At 40.1% G+C, this 23,141-nt stretch overlaps 1 long non-coding RNA gene across 1 annotated transcript in view; it reads right to left on the reverse strand.

Annotated features, from left to right (window-relative positions):
- Positions 1-23,141, reverse strand: part of LOC102063085 (uncharacterized) — a 261,997-nt gene that overhangs the window by 67,162 nt on the left and 171,694 nt on the right. The window contains exon 10 of the long non-coding RNA XR_012580644.1: positions 12,783-12,833. This is a non-coding gene — a long non-coding RNA (uncharacterized LOC102063085). The remainder of the gene's footprint in view (positions 1-12,782; positions 12,834-23,141) is intronic.

Raw genomic sequence — 23,141 nt, forward strand, 5'->3', positions numbered from 1 at the left:
TGTGTCAATCCCCCACTTTGTTAGACAACAGAGGAGGAATCTGACTCTTTTGTTTCTCAGATCAATTATTGTCACTGTGATTTTACACCCTAGAAGGACACAGTGCTTCAGGAACAATGATTACACGTGCAACAGGGCGTTTTTTCTTAAAAGAAGCAGCATAAAAAAAAGTATTGCTCTTCAGCACAACGTGGCATTTGGACACAGGACCACCAGGGTGATGGGGATGTTTTGCCTCTCCATTCATCCATTTTTAAATCCATAAGTTGCTACAAAATGAACAGATGCTATTAACACTTCAGTGGATTTGCGTGGAAACTGTGATTCATCCTCAGCAGCAAGTTAATATAAACACATGAGATTGCCTTCAATCTGCTTCCCAAGCCCTGAGAGGGCTCACAGAGTCAAAATAGAGATTTCTGCAGAAGATTCTTCTGGCTGCACACACAGAATAATTGTCTAATTTAATCATGGATGCCAGTTGCTTGTAGCCAAATGCCAAATGTGGCTTATGGTGTGGTATTTGCAGTGAAATAGATGTGAAATAATTGCACCAGGTAGGAATGAAGGTGGAATACTTCCATCACTGAAGCCTGGAAGAGGTAGATGATTTTATATCTATATTCAAAAGCTTAGCCTGTGCCAGTGAAAGAGTGACACAAATGACCAGAAATCTCCTGAATCCCAAACACAAGACAATTTTATCACCATGTGATAAAATTACTTATTTCCTATGTAAAAACCATAGGAAATTAAAAAAAGTAGAAGCTGTTATTCAGCTGGGCACTGGAACAAAAGGATATTTTCTAAACCATTTCAACTTCTGTATCATTCTAATGCCTAATTTATGCTCTGTAAAGGTGTACTTAGAGGACACCTTTATTTGTGGTCAAAGCCTGGGAGATCTCATCAATTCAGTTCAATCCTGGCACTGCAAAGTTTTCTGCATGGCCTTGGTGAAATGTGACATTATGGTCCAGCCTTCTGCCCCTGAAAATGAGCTTAATAACATCATTTACTCTCTCCACTGCTCCGTTCAAATTATTCATGAATTTTTCAGGGTAAGAAAACATCTGCCATATGGCAGCAAATACCAAAGAGCCCTGCCTTTAACTGCAGGCTCTGGGCTTTTCTATGGCACAGATAACTCTGACTTAGAATAGCTGTTTTGGGGCAGGGATAATTGTTCTGCCACAGCAAATTACCAGAAGTGGAGACAACTGGGCCAAAAATGCAGATTAATGAAAAGCCATTTTTTGGTGTGTTTGAGAAGATGCTGTTTGGAAAAGTAACCTTTTAGGGATCTAATGGGTGCTGGGACGGAAACCAAAAGAAAAGGTTTCTAAACTAGGTGATAGCCTGGTGGCTGAGGCATTTTTCTGTAATGGTGGAAAACAACAGAGGGAAACTTGAGTCTGGATCACCCATTCCCTAAGAAACTGGTCCAACAAGCACCAGATCATTTTTAAACACCCTTTTTTGTCTTTTTCAGTGAAAAAAATCCAAGCCATCTTGATTCTCTCCTGTTAAAGAAAGGAATACTTTCTGGAGCTTTAAAACTTTGGCAGGACAGAAAAAACACCTTGTCTCCCCTCTTAATTACAACTACAACTCCCTAACACAGTCCAAGATGAAATACCCTTGTTTTTGTGCTTGGCCACTGGAAATATCACAGGTATGAAAAAATTTCATGCAATTATGTGATTAGGGGCACTTCCCAGACTTTTGCTCTTTTCTCTTAATTGTCAGGTTCTGTTCAAATACATGAAGTCTGTAGCTCTTTCCTTTGTGTGAATAGCTTTCTCAATCCCTATACAACTTAATATTCTGTTGCCCTATTAAGCTAGCCATGCAGAAAACGGTTTCTAGCCAAATAATAGGAATAGAAAACGTATGAACTCTATACCTCAATGAGGTGTTAACTTCAAAGCCTTGTTATTTGGGAGTTGGGGCCATTTAAATGCTGACATTATTAGGCAAGGAAGTCTAAGAAACAAGCACTCAGTGGGAGTCAAAGATCTTTTTAAAAAGCATTTTCTTTATGCTCATCACACCCCAATTCATTTAGGATGGGCTCCTGTTCTATGCCTACACGTTTCCTAATTAAGACTTCTTTCCTTGCCACAATGTTTAGGTTGGAAGGAGTCTGAGGCTCTCCCTGTACCCCCTTCATGATTGGCATATTTTTTTTCTTTCCCCTCTCCCATCTCCCTGGTTGTAATTACATTACAGTGGCTTATCTCTCCATCAAAGGATGGGTAAGTGGTCCCTTTATAAACCTGCTCGGAGCAGCTGTTGGCCAGTCAGGGAACACTGAGGCCTGACCAGAGCTACACTTTCCCCAAAGGGCTTACCTATATTGTGCTGCACTGAATACCATGTGAATCGGTGTAGACAAGAACAAATAGCATTCAGCACATGTCAGCTAAGTGCAGTTTTAGCCTGGCCTCATCAGTGTTTAATCATGATTAGCTGACATGCACAGTTTATTGCGGTCTTCACCAGCCAACATATTGTGACCAGTATTACGTCAATTACTCAGTTACCCAAAATTGCATCCAGACATGATTAAATCCTTTCATTCCTATGACTTTGTGAACCCAAATTTGGCTCTTTGGGACCTGAGCAGCCAAGACTCACATCTAGGTTTGGGCCAGCTCTTGCTCAGAATGATGCAAAGCCTCTGGACTGTCCCCTCAGTGACAGCAAGGCACAGCTGCAGCGCAGGCAGGGATCTCAGACTGGCTGCAAGCTCAAAGCAATGAGGTCAGAGCACCACAGGCTTCAGCTGGCAAAGAGACAAATAACTGCTCCTGGTTTCAGGTAGGGAATGCCATTTGTGTCTCACCCAAAGCCCAAGGTGTTGCAGCTTTCCTGCTGCAAAGGCCACGTTGGCTTTGCAGAGCATCCTGCAATGCCACACTTGACTGCAGCTTGGGAGGATGGTGCTCACTGAGGCACTGCCAGAAACTCAGTCCTGCTGGGAGAAAAAGTGGGATTGATATGCTAAATATTATGAAATAATGCTCCTTTATTCCTCAGATTCTTGCATTGCTAGCATTTAAACGAGTTTTGTGCAGATGCACTGAAAGAGCCCCACATTTGCTGCAGCAGCAGCTCCACACAGGCTCTTCCTTAGGTCTCATTGGAGCTGCCCATTCATATGCACAAGATCAGCCCCCAGTTTACCCCATTCAAGCCTAATTCCAGCTTCAGTTCCAAAAGCAACACACCCTTAGCAAGACACTCTGCTGATACTAATGGACTCAGAAATTTTCAGTATACTCAGCACACTCAGCATCTTGCTATAACTTCATATCCACATCCAACTCATCAACAATTGCCTTTTTAAATTTTCTTTTTTTTTAAACTTCTTTGAATTATTTCTAGAAATCCTACAGACTGGGTGAATGGCAGAAACCATAATATATGTTTTTCTAGTCCACATCACTTGCAGAGATTTCACAGAAGAATAGTAGGCAGTTGATACCTTTTCAGCTGAAGTCCCCCATTCTACTTCTGCACCCAACAAAGATACAGCCAATGTACGTATTATCCCTTTTTAAAAATAAATTTATTTCCAGAAAGGAAAATGTCTTATGGGCCCTTCTTCTAAGCTTGCATGTTGTGGGGTCGATGGAAGATCACATCTTCTAATGGTTCCCGCTCCTGCTAGTGCAGAGACACCAAGTTTGGGAACAAAAGGCATTATTCAGCTCCTGGGAGCAGAACACTGGCATCTATGTTTTGTGGACTATTTGAAGCCTGAGATTTTTAGGGGTCAGCAGCCTCTCCAACCCCTGTGCTCATTTTGCTGGCACCCCTTGGGCAGGACAGCTACAACAAGAAGAATCTTTCCGAGACCTAGGGATCCTCAGGCTCCCAGAACTGGCAGCTACTGTGTGCAGGGAAATTCTGAGCTGTGCACTGCTGAGGCCACATCTGGCGTGAAATGTATTTACCATAAGCACCCCGACCACACTGAGGCAATGTTTAAAAGCTACAGTGTTTGCAATTAAATCACCATGAATCAGTCATCTGCTCTCTACATTTTTTCCTTCCTAACACAGCAGATTGCTGAAATATTCATGCATACATTTTCTTTACATTTTCTTTCCTAATCTTCTTCCTCCCAGCCTGAATCTGAGGAGCAGGAAAGTATAACATGCAAACCCAGAAATATTTGTTATATTTGGATGTCTGGCTGTGGCTCCCAGTTGTGGTATGATTCCAGGTAAAGAGAAGCAAGCTTTGCTCACCAAAGTTAAAATCTGGCACCAATTCTGCTTTTGCTTATTTTGGTACAAAACAGGAATTTCTCCTCTTTAGTCAGTAGACTTGTACCATGAGGGTAAATTAGAGGGGAGGCAACTCAGCATGTAATAAACAGGAGTGAGAAAAGAGAACCCTTCAGGAGGCACATATGAATTGGGTAATTTGAGAAAAATCAAATAATCCAAGGGGATAAACTGAAGCTACTTTGCTAAAAAAAATATTTAAAAAATACCAAAACTGCCCTTACTCAGACTAGGACTATGAGGTTTAAAGCCTGATGAATTCTACAAACTTCTGAATTACTAGGTAAGCAGCCCAACAAGATTTTCCTGCCAATATGATGAGCAGCTTCATCTACCTCTGTCATTGCCATTCCTGTGCCTGACCCAGGCAGGATTCCATGGATAAGGTGCCAGTTGTACCAACAGTTTTGGAGAGTAGAGGTTAGAAAAAGACCCATGAGAAGAACTGAAAAGTAACAAAATCAGGAAAGTGCACTATCAACCTAACAAGGAGAATGTTAGGGGAAAATAAATGTGGGAAACAGAAAAAGCAACAGGCAGATCATCAGTGTAACTGCCATAGGTATTCCTGGAACTGGAAATAAACACCACTAGACTAAAAAGCCTACATTTCAATTATTACGTATTAGGTCCTCACCTAAGGACCTAATACTTAATAAGCACCTAATTAAGTATTATGTCTCCTCACCTCAGTATTGACAGATGGGATATTATATTAATTAAATATAATTAATACAATATATAATAATATAATATATGCATCATATTTAATATAATAGATTAAATATATAATTTAATGTATTATATAAAATATTTACTATGATATTAAATATATATTTAATATAGAAGATATATTTAATATAATATATTAAATATCATTAATATAATATATCAGTCACTTTTAGATGAGGGTTATGCTCATTATTACTTTAAATATTGTCAGAGTCTCAACTGTTCAAGCAGAAATGCTAAAATCAGTAAAATACATTGCTCCTAAATATTTCTGACAGGGGCTAATCCAAGGAAACTCTGCAGCTTGCACTAGAAAGTGGGTAGCGAAGGTGAGCACTAAGTGTCATCTCATGAAGGATTTCTGGAGTTATAAACCGTGGTTTGATTATTCCCATTTTATAGAGGAGTCAGTGAGGCAAAGGGGGTGGTTTTGTCCCATGGCTGTGAATGGAAGCTCCAAGAAGCCCTTGTTAAGCACATGGAAACTGCTAATCCATAACTCAGGCTTCCTCCCAAAAGGTGGAAGTGTTTAAGCAGCCCCTTGGGGTCTGACTGCACTCATTTGAGCTGTGTTTTGAAAGGTGCCTGTCTCCCTCTCTGTGCCACCATGAACACATGGACATCACTACGGTTATTCACTCCAGGACTGATTTTATTAGTTAATTTTAATAGTTACCGTTTCATAGTTACAATTGCACCCAAACCATGAGCTGTGGTAGCCAGACTTACTGGGAGAGGCAAGTAAGTGGGGGAAAAAAAATTAAAAAATTAAGGAAATTAAGGATATGCTTGGCCTAAGTTTTAGGGGCTGTCTTATGCTGGTTTCACCTGATTTTTCCCCCTGCAGAGTCCCATCCCCCAGCAGTGCCTCCTGTCGTCAAGGGCTGCACTGGACTGTGCCATCAGCAAACCTCCAACCCTTCCAAAGGAAAAAGAGAACATGAATTAGCTGAAATAAAAGACCTTGGCCAGATTGCTTTGTTGGATAAAGCACCTTTGTTGTAAGAATGTGGGAAAGGAGAGTCCAACCACAGCTCATCCAGATTCCTTAGGCACACACACCCAGTGATATGTAGTTGTGAATATTTTCCACATTTATGTCTGCTAACCAAACTAACCAGTTTTTACTTGTCTAATTACTGCCAAAGAAAGAGGAACTGTCAGTGCTTTAAGAGTTACGCCAAAGCACAGGGTGGGTTCTCTCTGATTCATATGCTGCATGTCTACAGAAACCAAGACCCAGCATCAGGAATGCCAAGCACTTAAAAAAGCAGCAGTCCAGCTCTATGGTGTATTTTTTAATCTAACTCCCTCATTAAATTAATGTTATTCCTAACTTTCCCAGCAATTTAGCAGCCTATCAGCCATTTTATCAAAACACAAGGAAACACAAAGACCTTTGGGGGGTAAAAGTATGGGACCTAACAGAGTGTGCGATGTTAATGAAGTTTTATTCCTCTTTGCCAAGTGAATGAACGTCATCCCATCTCTGACTCTCTCTTTAGCTTCATTGGTACACGACATTACTACAGGAAGTAGATGAAATAAACACTTTTTTTTTTCTTTTACCAAAGTGGAAAAAATCTCTTGAGCTTTGCACACAGAAAGACATGGAGGTGATGCCTTTCTGAAAATCATCACCACCATTAAAAACCCAAAATCCTCATAGTCCAGAAAATTTTCAAGAAACTTGGCCAATTTTGGTCTTTCCACTCCCAGTGAAGATATAAGTTAGTGGAAGTGTAAGGTGAGGATGCCAGCTACCTCCTCTACATCCAAAAACTGGTCCTAAATCTCATAGGAAGAGAGGTACATGACACACAACAAGAAAGAAAATTTGGGGTAATCCAAGGACATTGGAGTGGATTAGAATCAGGATGGAAAATGTGCTCTAATAAAGCCCTGTAACATTATTACCATAATGCCATCTGCACATGGCTTTGTGAGGATTTATTTCAGGTTATAAGGAGATGCACAGGGAAGCAGATAATTCTGGATGCACAGGAATGCAGTGCTCAGCCTTGAGGTGAATTTGCAAGGTGAGCCCGAACCCTTCCAGAGGACTGAAATTTCTGCCCATCCATATTATTCCCAATGCTTCTTATCTCTGTCTGTTATTCAACTACAGGATTTGACCTCCCCGCTCAGTCTTTTCATCTGCAAACTGCAAAAATCAATATTCACCTTTCTTGTGGAAAAGGATTTTAGAATTAGAGAGATGAGTGTGCTGCCTCTCACCACGGAAAGACCCCAGACAAATGCACAAAAAAAGCCAAGGTTTTGATCTAGGATGGCCACTATTCCATGCACTGTGGAATGAAGGAATGGTGGGCAGGAAAAGGTAGACATTCCTCCTGGGATCTACAAAAGTAGCTGTCTAAACCTGGAGATTTCACATCTAGAACCACACATGTGATGCCCCTTTATAAACCCTCCTGCAATTTACTCGTCACAGTGTCCTCGACAGGTAAATTAACTTAATTACAACCATCACACACTTGGGGAAACTGGGACACAGCAAAGAAGCAGCTCATTGTCACCACTGGCCAGACCTTTCTGATGGGTAAATCACTTGTCAGAAAACACTTTCAATTCAAGCTTTCATTTCCTAACATAGGATACAACCCAACACCCTGAGATTAGCCAAGTGTCCCTGAGGTTATTCAGAGGCAAACCAGGGTTTGTTTTATTTGTTTTGAGTGAAATTACACTGCTGAAACGGTGTTGAAGAGAGAAGGGTTTTGGTTCTACAAATCTTGCACCTTGCAAATTCAAGTAGCCTGCCCAGACAGTGCATTTTATGCTATGCTGACATGTATATAGAGGAACAGTTGAAGCAAGAAGCCTCATATCCATGATTTTAGCAGGAACAAGAAGGATACTGTTCAGGAATCTTTGTTATACCCTCAGATATGCTGCTGGTGGTGTCAATATCAGTTTCCCAGGGACAGGTTCTAAATGCCCAAATGAAAAGTGACTCCCCTGGAGTCAATTAGCCCAGGTCTTCCCTTTCAGTGTCCAATTGGAGACCAAAGGATCTTGTCACAGTTGTGTTCACAGCCAGCGAGTAGCTAAGTCCAGCACAATGTCATTCATTTCCATGGTAAATGCAGTTTTTGGGGAGAAATTTGGGGCTGTATCACCTGCTATTTAGGAGACAAGTGATAAATTCATGGTCAAGAAATATACAACAACAAGTGAAGGCACAGACAAATCAACCTAAGAGAAGTAAAACAAGTTTTCAAAGTGACTTTTGCTTAACAACAACTCCTACCCAATAGAAAAACTGCACTGTCAGTGGTAGAGAGAGATTAGGGAAAACTTGCATCACCAGAAAGTTGACCCAGAGAAAATTGCTGTCTAGAGAACTGCAAAGGAGAATCCAGTCCTTTTCCTGCCCTGAGCAGATCAGGTTTTGAGGATTTTGTGCAAGGCTTGAAACTATTTCCAATGCTAAATGTTAACAAGGCTTTCAGATAGTCCTGGGATGTTGGGATGTAAAGGCCAAATGAGATCTGTTTACACAAGCAAAATGGATATTTAAATAAAAAGCAGCCACCATGAAAAATGTTTTTAAAAATGCTGTTTTGGTTAATGCAACATGCTGTTCTTCTGCCAATAAAGGCAGTTTCTGATCAGGACATGCCGTGCTTTCCCCTGGAGATTTTGCAGGCAGGGTGGTCTTCCATGAGGGAGGGAAAGAGCTTAGTTAACATTACACATCCTTCATATATGCAGGCTGGTAAATGTAAGGCATTGCAGCTGTGCAGTTTGTCACCAAAAACCAAGCTGAAAGGAGCCCAAATGCAGGAGACTGATGGGAAAATGACCCAGTCACTCTCAACACCTTTGAGTCTCCCCCTTCAAAATAAAACAACTTCTTGCATTTGTGCAGTCTTGGTCTTTAGAGAGAATAGTCAGATGGGAAAGACAGGGGAAAAAAGGGACAGTTCAAAAATACCCAATAAGCGATTTATTATTTTCACATAGAAAGTCTGCAGTGCCTTTAATCTGCATTAAGTTTATTTTGATAGGAAAAGTCTTTGGCACTGGGAGAAGACTGCACTTTGTACCACAGAGATCTAAATCCATTCTGGAGGCATGAGCTGCTCTAAAGACCTCAGCTTCCCTTGCCTTTACAGATGCCTGTAGAAATCACCTCTGCGCAAAGGAGGGATGTAGCTGGCAAATCAAGTGCATTTCAGTGGGATAACATATTGCTTCCATTTAAGAAAGCATCCTCAACCAGTGCATGTTTAAACCCAGTGAGACCTGAGCACAGCTAAAGCTAAACATGTGCTGGAGTCTTTTTGTGAAACAGATACATGTGAGGAAACACTGATCAGTTGGAATATGGGACTCATTCTCTGGTTCATCCCCTCTTTTACCCCTAGAATTTCCAGAGTCTGAAATGTAAAGAATCCATCTAAGTTACCAGGGAGATGTTTATGTAATTATATGTGTACAGCAGGTACAAAGAAATCCTTTTAATATCATAAACATGGTGGTCACTTTCCAGGCTAAACAATTTACTAAGATCACTTGTTTTTATATTGGCAGATCTTTAAAAAAATCTGCAAGTTGGAAATTTTCTGTCTCTCTTAGAGAGGTGAAGCAAAGTAATCAAGCCATACTATCTGACAGGTACTAATTCCAAGAAAATAGATATTACACCAATTTTCCATATTATTATTATTATTATTATTATTATTATTATTATTATTATTATTATTATTATTATTATTGTTTTCCATCCTGTGCAAGGCAAGCATTTGAAACAGGGCTTGAATATAAGATTATTATACCATTAGAACCATTCTCCTTTACCTCTGTGATTAAAATTAGAAAGACTTGGGAAACCCGTTTATCAGATTTCTTAAATTCCAAAGGTTTTAGCTGTTAAACTTCAGCTCTGGCAAAAAAGAATAATTTAGGAAAAAATGCCATCACTTTTTCTAATCTCAGCCAAAACTTATTCTGAAAGAATTTCCACTGAAATAGATGGGATAGTTCACAAAGTCGAGCCTCTCAGCATACATACAGGAGAAGGAATGTTGCGCGCTATTTTGAATCATTTTCCTACTCCCTTATTCCCAAGTTATAATATATTCAAGATGGCCACTTCAGCTTTCAGGCTCACAGCTTGGAGTGCTGCTCCAAACGTGTATTCCCAGCTGAGATGGGATCACCAGTGAGTGGGACCAGCATATGGCTCACCACATGCAAGAGCCCAGTTGGACACGCAGCCCTGGCCATGGCTGATTCCAGCTGGGAGTTTGTGACCCACCACATTCCTGCAGAGATTGTGCCACCATCCCTCTTCCCTCCCACTTCCTCGGATTTGCCATCTCTTTTGGCAGAGCCTCCTGACAGGTTTTCGGGCATGAGTGAAGTGGTTAGGGTGGATCAGCAGAACATCTGCCCATGTGCGGAACCTGGGCAGCAGTGCTGGAAATCTCCTGTGGGACCCAGCTGAGGGCACCTTCAAAGCTGCTTTTCCCACAAGTTAGCAGCTATGAGGAGGAAGAAAACACAGCCCCATTCCAAGCTAGGATAATCCCATTTAAGGCTGATGCATCCCGGCGATGTAGTCTCAAAAATACAGCGAGAGTAAGGATTTATAGTTTTTACACAACAGCAGAATCATCAATAGGGTTATAAACCAAGTGCTCATCAGTAACACCATGATTTTGCTCATTTAATTCAACCTAATTCAGGTCCTTCATGGCAGCCTTTAAGACATGATGAAATCTTACTTTCTAGCTTCCATTCACCCAAATTCCATGAGATACCAGGCTCATGCTGCAATGACCTCCACAATCACACTTAGCTCTTTGCACCTCAGGCTGCAAATCTTTCAAATTTGTCAGGTGTATATTCTGCACATAGGACAGAAAAGCCCCAAATCTTGATACTGCACACGAGTAACCTGCTTTTAGACCTTTAACAGGCATATACTTAGACCAGATGGCCTACTTAATACCACAAACCATGAAAATCAATCTTGAATTTCTTTATAAAACACCTAAATTGCTGGGGCTTGCACCAAGATATCAATCCCATAATTCTGAAATTAAACAATTGCAAAATCAATGTTACAAAAATAACATATGGTAATACCAGTTTTGGAAGTTTAGAGAAATGGGGCACAGCTACAAGCTACTCACCTTGTGCAGTCTTGATGAAGCACTCATATAAACACAAGGACACTCGAAAGGAACATGTTAATTACAATGTCCTGGAGGAAAATTCTCAGACTGCTACAGAAAACACCAAGATTTTGGGATACTCATCCAAAACATGAGACAGAGGATATGAAGAGATGTTACAGTGCAGAAAAGTTGTGCTTAGAAATCCTTGGTATTTTACAAGTCCCAACCAGGTATCCCCAAAATCAGAGGAGGAACTTGAAGGAAGAAGAAAGTCATGCTTAACAACAGGTCCTTGGTACTTAACGAACCATTAGCTTTTGATATATATGCATCTCATGTACATATTCACACATTTCATGAGCCATAAATATTTACCATGTAGGGATTTCCTCTTTGCTTTTCCCCCCAAATAATACTATTTCAGAAAACTAAATTACAAAAATAAAAATAAAATTTTTCCCCTCTGAGTTGTATATTGAAAAGAACAAAAGAACTAAGAGGTCTGACTCTCCAACTTTCTGAGACTACTGTCATTACTAAATGAATAAAGTAACTTTATGACGAAAATAATTCTTAGAAGAAAAATGTCCAAATATTAATATCTCCCTACCTTTTAGTAGGAATGGGTAATTTTAAATTTCTGCTGCACTAACTGCTCTGAAATACCAATGCAAATTGATAAAACCAGCCCAAACTGATCTGATTTAGCTCCTTTTTTTTTTTTTTTCTAGAGAGTGGAAATTATTTTTTGCTTTTTTCCTGACTTGTGAAAGACACCAGGCAGTGATGTGAATGATGTGGTGAAAGCTCTGAAGAAAAAAATATCTACTTAAGTCAAGGAATAGCGGAAGTGGTCACTCTGCAAGGTCATTTTCCTGTGAGACTCTGTGACAGCTGGAGAAAATTAACCAAAATATCTGCATTCCAGAGAGGTATAAAAAGAAGAAAGAAAGGGAGGGGAGGGGTCCAATATCATGTGGAAACCTGTAGGAATGGCAATAGCATTTTCTATATGGGCTTGTTCAATCTGGTTTCCTGACAAAAATCTACAAAAATAGGAGGAGATTTTTAAAGTCTCAGAGGGTAGTCAGGCAGCCAGCTCCCTTAAAAGTCAGCAGGACATTCATTAAACTTGAACAGATTAGCTGCATTGGATCTTTTCTCTGATGCTGGCACAGGGGCCACACAGAAATCTTATTCCCAACACTTTATTATCACTTAAAGCCTCATAGATCAGTCACACTTCCAGAGTGGAAGAGCTTGGAAGACAGCAATAATACCAAGGTATCAGATGGGTTCTTTTGTTTCCATGTTTATATTTCAAGGAAATAGCCAGTAAATGCCAAATTTCTTCCTACACTATTTCTGAATCCCCAGCATTGCTTTTGTTTCGCGATAAAGTGAAACCAAAATTTTTTCAAACATTTTAAAAATTGATTTGTGTTCTTTTAAAAAATCCCACAGGTTTTCATGCCCTATTTCTCCCAGGCCAAAACCAAAATTGAACTTTAAAGCCCGAATCCTGTCAAAATTAGTGCATTTTTGTGAAACATTTTGACTCTGCCGAAGTTGAATATTAATCAAAACCATCCCTTCCTACCTTCAGAGCACTTCCATCCCTGGATGGATCCTCTGGTCATTTCAGATTACTCTGCAAAGAAAAAGAAAGAAAACAAAGTTTCTTTGAGATGAAGCAGCTCACTGTTGTAATTTCAAACAATGAAATCAATTCATGCAGGAGAGATTCTGAGGTAACAAAACTCTGCCCAAGTCCCTCTGCAGACCCAGGCTCAGGCACTCCCTCAATGGGAGCAAGACAGACAGAGGGACACAGGCAGGACTCAGGAGATGACATCCATGAGTAGAGGCAAATTAAAGGGACTCAAAAGCAGAATTAAGATATTTTTTTCAGACTCTCAGGCATGACTGTTGAGGTGAGGGTTTCAAAACAGCACAGCTCTCATTTGAGTAACTAAATTTTACAGACCACTGTATCTGTGACCTCCCACTGCAAGGTTTCCAAATTTCCCTCTGAAAATTCATCTACCTCTTGAGGTTTTTTCAGGAAGCTGAGCCTTCCCAAAAGCCCTGTGCTAAAATCATAAAATAACTGAAAGGAGGAAGAAAGGCAAACAAATACTACAGAGAACTTTGAGACATCTCAACCCACCCCAGATTATCTACAAGTGGAGAAGTAACCACTCCACATCTGCAGCAAGGCTGTGCTTTGTGGTGAGAACTGGACATTCCTGCTCACTGCTGGTTTCACATTCATTACACCCAGGGTATACTTTTAGTTAGCAAAAGCAGAATCTGTGGAGAAAGCTGCAGAAGGATTTCACGTGGTTTCCAAAACCTAACACAGCAACTCTGTACTCTCTCCATTGCAAAACACCACCAAGTGTCTTCTCCTCATAGCTTGACCACTTTGTTTAAAGTCCCTGTCCACAGTTATCATAATGTCACTGCTCTTCACTTAAACTGCCTGAGAAAATCAGGTTATCTATTTTGTGGAGCAAAAAGAAAACAGTGTCTGATTAGGGAAGACAGATTCGTTTGGTTTTGTTTTTTCAAAATTTATTTTGATTTGCCTGTTCTCTCTTTTCCTTTATCCTTCAGATGATAAAGAGCTGTGAAGGAAATAAGAGAGCTCCAAAAGCAGAAAAAAAGAAAAGGATGTGGAAGTTTGCATTACTAACTCCACTTAATGCTAACCTCATGTTGTGTTTGGAATTTGTATCTACCTGGAATGTCCAGGTAGATACAAAAATTTCCCCCACTATTTACAGGACAATGGTTAAAATAAGCCTTAAATGGTCCAAAATCTGAACTTCACCAATTCAAAACTCAGGTAACTGTAAAACATGTTGAATTCATTTCTTCTTTAAGGAAGTATTTAATTTGTGCTCTTCTTGTTTAATTTTTAAATGGACCAGAAGCAGAAGTTCAAAATGTCACATTAAGCCTTGCTTTCATAAGATTGCTGCTTGAGCTTTACCTCAGTGAGATTCAGAAAACTCCAGATAAACTGTTCAGCTTGTTATCTGAACAAAAATGCTGATCATCTGAGGATTACTCAGCTCCCTATCTTTACCAGACACCTTTTTTTTACCCATTAGTGCCTCTAAGCCACCATAAAGCCTCTCTCCACACACGAGTTTCCCTGACCTGGTCACGGCTGTGTTTATTCCTGCCATGGAAGCGGCAAGCTTGCCAGAGCAGCTTTCCTGGCTACTCTAACTACTTATTGCTGCTGTTCATAACGAAGGAGAAGGGAAGTAGTTCATGAGAACCTTACTGGTACCTGTCATATTTCTCTCTCAGTGCTTTTCTGCGGTTAATTTGATTAATTTTTAAGAGGTAAATATTGAAATACATTCATTGACATCCCGTTATCTGTAGTTGTTTACATATAGGGGACAAATCCTCTCCTCCACTCAAAGCCAAAATAAACAGATCTTGTACAGGCAAGTTCCAGACTGTCTGGGGGTGTTGGATTTATCACCACAGACTGCAGAGCTGTTTGATGCCTGTTCCTGCACCCCAGGTATGACTTTTTGCAAAGTTGCTCTGTTCCTAGAGGATCTTCAGGCACAGTTAGTAGCTTTCAGCCTTGAGTGAAGCAATGTCAACTAAGCAACCTTTTATTTTTACATTCTTAATTAATAAAGAGAAAAAAGACATGACAATGTTAAAAGAAGATATTTGGCCTATTTACCTACCTTGACTGTGAGCCTGAAAAGCACTGTAAAAGGCTGAGTGATCTGACTTCTTAACCTAATTTTCAAATTAGCTAATTTTAATGAGAGAATAAAGTATGCAAAAGCCCCTCACACCTTTCTACTAAGGTGTGCAGTATCTTCATACCAACAATTGCAAGGACAAAAGGATACTAAATTCTTCTTTAAAAAGTCACAGAATAATTCACTAACCAGTCTCCTAATTCTTCACTGAATTCACTGTTTGAAAATCTACCAAGCCTTCCTCAAACAAAAAGAATTTGTAGTAAATTAGCTATTGATATATATATATATATACCAAATAATAGTGTCCCATTCAGGAAAAACCAACACTTTTATGCTTCAAATTATTATATTTATTACCAAATATATCAATCTGAAAACATGTATTTGATAGGAGCATGGAGAGTAATGTTGAACTCATATTGATCTGTGAATCTGTCTGCAGCAGAGCTGAAAACCAAAATAAATACACAAGTAAATGTTACCAGTACTTATCATACAGGGTGATGTTCTGGTATTTGCTTTCATGTAAGAACATTCCTCATCAAAAACTTATTTTCCCTGGATTATCATTTTTAAAAGAGATAAGAAGCTTTTGAATTATTTCCTGCTACTAGGAAGGTGAGTAGATTATAACTATTTTTGTTCCATGGATCAATCTCCATTGCTTTGCATACAGGGTAGACTTAAAATGTTGCCATTAACAATTTACACCCACTTGCTGGCCATAAATGACTTTCCAGGTCCAAGGCAGTGGATTGTAAAACTGCTGACTTCACTGCTGGAGCACTGCAGCAGAGAAGAAACTGGATGAGACAGAGCAAGTCCTAAATGCCTTCCATAATTAACAAACATGGCAAGACAAGTTATGAAAAACAAAAGCAGACTGGACAGATTTATGCTTGAAGTCTGGAACTTTTTGAAGGACTGTCCAACTACAAAAGCCTCTTTTGATCTATATTAATTGAAAGCAGTTAAAATTCAATACACATTTACAGCCACAGGTTTAAAACTGACTCCTAATCTTGCATCGATCTGTAACCCACTGGTCAGACAGGAATGCCTTCCTTCTGGAGAGGATACAAGTCTGATGGCAGCTGTCCTCAGTTCCAGCTGGAGAGTTTCACAGCTGTGGCCTCAGAATTCCCTGATCTCAATCCTGGGAACATCCACAATGAGGATCATCATCACTCGTGGAAGTGATGGGGCCTCTGCAGATGAAGCCACTTGTTCCTGGGTTGGTTTCATGAGGTAATAAGAGAAGAGGATTCAGCTGGGTCTGACAGACTGCTTCCTGAGCTGATCTGAGATACAGAGAGCAGCATCTCCCTTTTTTTTGGGAGGCAGGAGATGGAGTTCACAGTTAGCAGTGGCACTGGGCAGCAGAGTGAAACCACCATGAGCGTGCCTGTAGGGGGATGCAGCCAGCCCCGCCTTTGACCAGGTAAAGTAAGGAATAAGGAATCCACAAACCACATTTATTCCCAAGGTTGCTTTTAGATTAAAGCCTGCAGGGCAAACCTGAACTGCCACCAGACAACAGGACTCCATCTCACACGACAGGGACAGATCAGAGAACTGCTTGCCCTGATCCAGCAATCTGCACCAACACTGACTGCAGGAGCAACACTCAAGCCCAGCTCTGAATCTTCTCACAAGCCAAGCCACTTTTGTACCTTATATTCAAGGTTCATGAACCCCTACCCTTTCAGATCCCCCTAAAACCACTGAGAGGTAAACAAATTCTGCTTGAATATTTCATTACATTATGTAGGAGGGAGGAGAGCTCTGCTAAAGAGCTTTCACTATTGTGCTGTCTTGACTAATAGTTTGTGTGACATGCATAAGGAAGACCAGATATTTGCAAATTTAAGGATTTTTTTTGCCCTAGGACAGCTTGTAAAACCCATTAACATGAATTGTGTCTGAGCTGATGAAGAAAAAAGAAAACACTGAATCCAGACCTTCAATATTTTATTGGTGTTTCTGAACTTTTATTAGCTGTACTTTCTTCCATAAAATCAATTTAATAAGGGGAGCAGTGTTTTGGTAATGTATCAAAAGCAGTTCTTCTCTTCAAAGGGCATCTTTTTCACTCAATCTCTCCTCTAAAGACAGTGACATTAGTTTTGTAAATTAATAAACAGGCCAGCATCTGAGGACTGCATGAAGCCTCCATCACCCCTTATTGTGCTTTCTCTTCTGACCCCACTTTCCAGTGCAGGGCCCTCATCTCGACAACAATACCCTGAAAGCCTGTGTGGCACTCTGGGATCACACTTGAAAAGGCCTTTGGCTGAAGCTGGCTTTCAAGGAGGGGGGACAATTGGCAAGAGGCCTGTGGCTATTCATGCAGAACAGGCAGTGAAAAATGCCTGAAGTCAGATTCAGGGGTGGGCAATGCCCAAAAAAGAAAGCCCACATAACATGAATGGCTGCTGCTAGGAGACTAAAACCAAAGGCATGCCACTAGCAGGCCTCCATGTGCCGACATCAATGGGTTCATCCTATCCCTATTAGGGGCCTAAAATGATGGAGAAACATGAGAAGTGACTACAAGCAGGAAAGGAAAATAATACCAAAGTACACAACGGTCAATGCTTATATTGTTATACTAAACACTCGGGAGAAGGAAATAATATTTTTGATATTCAGCACCTTTTCTGCTGGCAGGGGTTGCATGGGTTGCAAAATTTGATAAGCAAAGGAGCCATGGCATGTTTTCTTGGAAGAAGAAAGCCATGCGCTTCGGTAATTAGTTATTTCTCATGCCCATAATTAAGCATGATTATAAAAACATATTGGAAAATCCAGGCTGAATTAGAATGGCTCCAGACCAGGTGCTGGAGCAGCTCCAGTCCCCTGACTGTGCACACACAAGTCCAGTTTGGTTCCAGACCCAGCAGTGCTGGTCAGAGGGGAACAGAAGGTCTACATGTTTATTAAAGGAAACCACTTTAATGCACCACAAAAGCATTTCAGCAGCATACAAATGACCCAAACCTCAACTGTGCTCAGGGTTAGGGAGGCTGAGAGGTGCTGTCTGCAGTGGCAAAGGCTTCCAGTCCAAAAAAAGAAGAATTTACGTTGCTTAATTCACCTCGAATCTCTGCTTCTTTCTCTTATAAAATACTGCTAACCCCTCATATTTACATCCTTACATTTCACACTAAAAAGCACAGCCTGATGATCTCTTTTGAAAGAAAGGAGGCTGTGCACACCTTCATTAATTTCAGCATCATTCTGAAAATGACACAACAGTTTCTGTAGGAAAAACCCAACCTCTCTAAAATCCTTCCCACTTCAGTACCGATGTTGGCTCTTGGCTAGCAAAAACCTTGAAAAAATGGATTACAATGTCTAGTCATGTTTGGACCAATTTCTAGGCATTATCTCAGCTCTTAAAAAATGATCATATTATTTAGTTTATGAGTAATAATGTCTGAATAAAAAAGATAGAAAATACAACGTGATACTATAATCAAGTGATTCAAGGGAGTGATGTTTATTATTTGGTTTGGAAGAAACCTCCCCATCTTGTTTTTTCAATTATCTATTCCTGCAATCTGAATTTCCAACCCTTTCTAAGTTTGTTAACAACCTTTTCTTTCCTGCACTTGTGGTACAGCTGCTGGAAGGAGAGCAAGACCCTCATTATTGCTGTACTCTGCCCTACACCAGGGGTAGGAAGGAAATAGCAGCTCTCAGCCAAAAGAGGGGAGAGCAGTGGGAGTCAGCCTGGGATTTCCCTCATTTGGTTGCTGGTTTGGGTGCATAACTGGGTGGGCAAGTGCTGAATGTGATGCTCTTCTGGAGGCAATGAAGTAATCTGCTGTCCTGCAGTGGGAGTCATGCTGCAGCTGCAGAGCTGCTGTGATCTACTGGGACATCAGGGAAGGTTCTGAAGCAACAATTCAGTGTTATTTGTCTGTCCATCTGGATTAAAAATTTATACATCCATGATGGAATCAATCTTAGCCCTAAGTGTAATCTCTTGTGTGTGTTTCTCTTGTATCTAAAATTCCTTCTGTAAATTAGTACTTTTAATTCATGTAAATTTCTACTCCCAGCAGAAAATCTATGCCCATTTTGTATCTTATGTATTGAGAAACAACAACGTCTGACTGCTTTAATGTTTGAAAAAGCCTCAAGAACACCAAAAACCTTATACAGAGAGACTTTACAGATTAAATATATATATATATAGGTCTTATAGATTGAAAAAATGGATGTCAGTAAGTCTAAACGCAGCTACACTGCTACTCTGCCAGAGGAACTCCATCTCTGGGGTAGTTGTGATTCCTGTGGCCTCTCAAGGTTGAGTATTTGGGACTTGGTATTCAATCTATTCAGGGGAGGAAGTGTTTATGATATGTGGTCAAGCCCAATCCTGTAATCCAAGAAACTGAAAACTGTCATAGTTTTCCCATATTTTGAGGCCACTGCTTCTCTTCCTCTCTTCTTCATGGATGAGCAAATAATTTTCCCCCCAACAAAAAGATGAGTCATTACAAAAATTTGTAAAGCACAGAATTAAAAACATTTGTAAAGCATAGAACTGTAGAGAGATTTAAGTTTACTTTTGGATGTGAATCATCACGCAAAACAAGAGTCAAGACCTGTAATATCCAGTCTTGCCTCCTTTAGTGAACAGTTTATCTTCATTTCTAAGGCTGGAAATTTAAAAAAACCCTGTTCATATCTCATGATGGGCAATTACAGGGGTTTTCTGTGAATTTAATGTAGACATATCTATATATACATATATATTCATATATCTATATATTATCTATATATCCATATATATATATATATCTAATCTATATCTTTATATCTATCTGTCTATCTATATATCTATATCTCTCCTCTTCAATCCTATGGCAGGACAAACTAACTCTCTAGATATGTCTCTCTCTCTCCCGGAATTAAAGTTGTATTAGGTACCATAGGTGAGTTCCTAACATTCTCTAGACAAAAAAGTTAGACAGAACCTCTCCAAACAACAGGAATTTTACTATCTTGGATTTCAGTTTAACTTGCATAGCCCTTTGAATATCCTTACCAGTTGCAAAGGGTATTTTTATAGTTTCCTTTGTCTAGTTATATTGGCACACACAAAGTAATATATTCAGCACACATCAGATTTGACAAGAAAAAATACTTGAATGTTTCAGGTTTTTCAGGATTCTTCAATGGATTTTGGATATAATTTGTGTCAATTGAAGGAGGACTTTCCTAGCTTTGGGAGTTGAGAAAACAACCTTCCAAAGCCTGAAGAAATATATCTTAAAATTTGTGAGATCTGAAAGGAGAAGGGTGGGTGGTCTGAGCCCTTCCGAAGGTCTCTGATCCTTTGACCCATTAGACCATTAGTTCACCTAACCCAACCAATAGCTATTTGAGTCTAAGGGTTTAAAGAAAGGTGGCAATAAAAATAAATTACTAAAGAAAAGGAATAAAAATAAGCAGTTCAAGGGTTCTTTTTCTCCTCTGAAATCTGAAAAGTTTATAGGTTGTTCCATTCTATCTATTCAGTCAAGATAGCTGCTTGATCTTGCCAAGGAAAATTAAGATTAAACTACCATGGATGCCCAACTACAGAAACAGGTTACTGACATTAAGTCTGTGCTGTGTGTTCTGCTCCTCAGTTTGATGATTAGCCACTGCTTCCTGCCCAGACCAAGGGGTTTTGCATACAGAAGCAAAACCCTACTTAATAATCATTGAACTGCACACACTAACACTGTTGAGACAGAGCAGAAGTCACACATGGATGCCCACACATGGATGCCCTGGGTGGAGCTGCCCATTACACATCTCCCAGCTCCAGCCCCTCACAGAACAAATTGTAGCTCTCAGACTTTTGGCCAAGAGGCTCTAAAAAGTCAGGATCTCACGTAACTTGTTGCTTCTTTATGACTGAAAGCATTGAGGAAAAGCCATACATCACTCTGGGTCTTACTTATCATCAGGTTTGGCCCCCTGTGATGTTTTTTCTTCATTTTTTTCATTTCAAAGAGCACTCCCTTAACATCTCATAACAGCAAGCAGGACCAGACAGCATGTGGAAAACAAGAATATCCTCCTAATACAAAAACCATTAGGCAGCACTTGCTCTCTATTTGAAAACCAGAAATCAGATGATTTTTCAGTGAAATAGCAAACATCCACAGTGGAGTCTTCCCTGGGGTTTGAGGCTGGGGGAAGACTCCCAAGTCTGATTATAAATAAAGCATAGACACTAAGAAAAAAATATAATGGCTGAAGCATTGGCCTGGAGATTCTGCCCATGATTTCAGATGTTCCTCATGCTTTGGGGTAGCTCTCTTAATCTCTCTGCTAAACCCTTAATTCCTCTGTGCAGAATGAATATCATAATTGTCTTTGTTTGTCTTCCAAGCACCCAGTGAGGGAATATGTCTTAATATGTGTTTGTAAAGCACTGTGCATAAGAAACTACTAAAAAACACAGCCTGAGTATTGCACATTCTCACCAACACTGATTTCCCCCACTTTCAATTCCTCATTTTCAGTCATTTGTGGCATTTTCCCGGTTGCTAGATAAGAGGCTGATCTCTGGGATGATTGGTGTGAGCAACTGAATTAATGCCAATGCTGGCCATAAACAGGGAGCCTTCTGCAGTGTCTCCACAGGGATGGCACAAACACAGAGCCCTGTGCCTGCCACCAGCTCAGCCATAGAAAAGCTGCAGTAGAAACACCCAAGGATAATGTTGGCTCTGGTGATGCTAGCAATGGGCTGCATTTCACCTACCCTGGCACTAAGAACATTTCCAAATTGCCTTCATCTCTCATTTATAGCCACAGCCACACAGCGGCTTTGTTTAGAAGATGAAGACCTGAAACAGACCTCCAGCTGTTCTCTGCTCCCCTTTGGATCCAGCATGGATGCAAGCACCACAGCACATTTCCCTGAGTGTAGCCATAGGACTCCCCACATTTCTTAGGTTGTCTGGTCATTTTTTGGAGAGTCTCATTGCTATAATTCTTTTTTACAGCTGGATACAGGCCTGGAAAAAAAACCTCTGAGCTTCATGCCAAGATAAAATAATACAAAAAATAAACTAAGTGTTGTCTGCCCACTGAATCTATTCCAGTGGTCCTTAATAAAATGTGCTTAATTGGTGTCAGTGGGTGTTACCTCAGCAATGAAGGCAGGACTGGGCTTACATAGTCAATAATTGCTTAAAACCTCATTCTTGATGAATAATAATCAGTGCTATGAGGACTGAGACTCCAAAGGCATGGAAAAAAAATGTTATCACCTGTGTAAGAGATTGCAATAAAAGTGTGAACAAAACTGGATTATAGGATTTACTTGGAGAAGATTTGATAAACAGCCATAATAGAAACATTCTGGATAGAGTGGAAGCACACTTAGGTAGGGGTAAAACTTGAGATGCAGTATTGCTAATTATTGCTAAGCACAAGTACCACTGTTTCCCAAAGCAGACATTCTTAACAGTTGTCTTATCCAGTGATTCCTTTAGTGAAGTCTGAAGGTACCCAAGCACATCTAAGCATTTAATTCAACTGCACTGTCCACAAGCTTGAAAAAAATATTCTGAAGTAACATTGGGAACCCTGAGTGCAGGACAGGAGAAGTAGTGGATCCTAAGCCTGAAGATGAGGTAAGTCCTTCCTCTTTTCCTCTCCAGATACAGCAGGGGGTTCCCTGCCCATCCTTTCCCTGGATAAGTGGCAGTCCCTGCACTGACAAGGAGAGGAATGATCCATCCAATCCCTTCCCAGTTTGATTTCATGGCAAACTAGTGGAAAACATAGGGGATTCCATAACAACAGAAATACTGAAAAATAAAATCTTCTCACAACTAGTCTCATTGCAGTTGTTCATTTTTTCCTTTGTGTAATTTTGAGGGCTGGTAAAATTCTGCTTTTGTGTCTACAGTAAGTGGCTGTGATACTGCAGCAATGACAAGTTTTTATTAGCTGAGCTGACATCTGAAGTCAGGAGGAATTCACATTCCCTCTCTCTAAAGAGGAAGCTCTCATTCACCTACTTTTAAAAGATTCTTATTTCGTCTTACAATAAATCTACTGAATATCTACACTGGGTTTATCTGCTTCTCATAACATGAAAAACTTACCTAATGCATTCAAAACCTGAAATCTGACATTTTAAAATTGTCTGTATGGAACACAGTCCCCCTTATTTTTCCAGACTCAAGCCATCT

The sequence above is a fragment of the Zonotrichia albicollis genome, chromosome 6 (genome assembly GCF_047830755.1).
Source record: "Zonotrichia albicollis isolate bZonAlb1 chromosome 6, bZonAlb1.hap1, whole genome shotgun sequence".
NCBI lineage: Eukaryota > Metazoa > Chordata > Aves > Passeriformes > Passerellidae > Zonotrichia > Zonotrichia albicollis.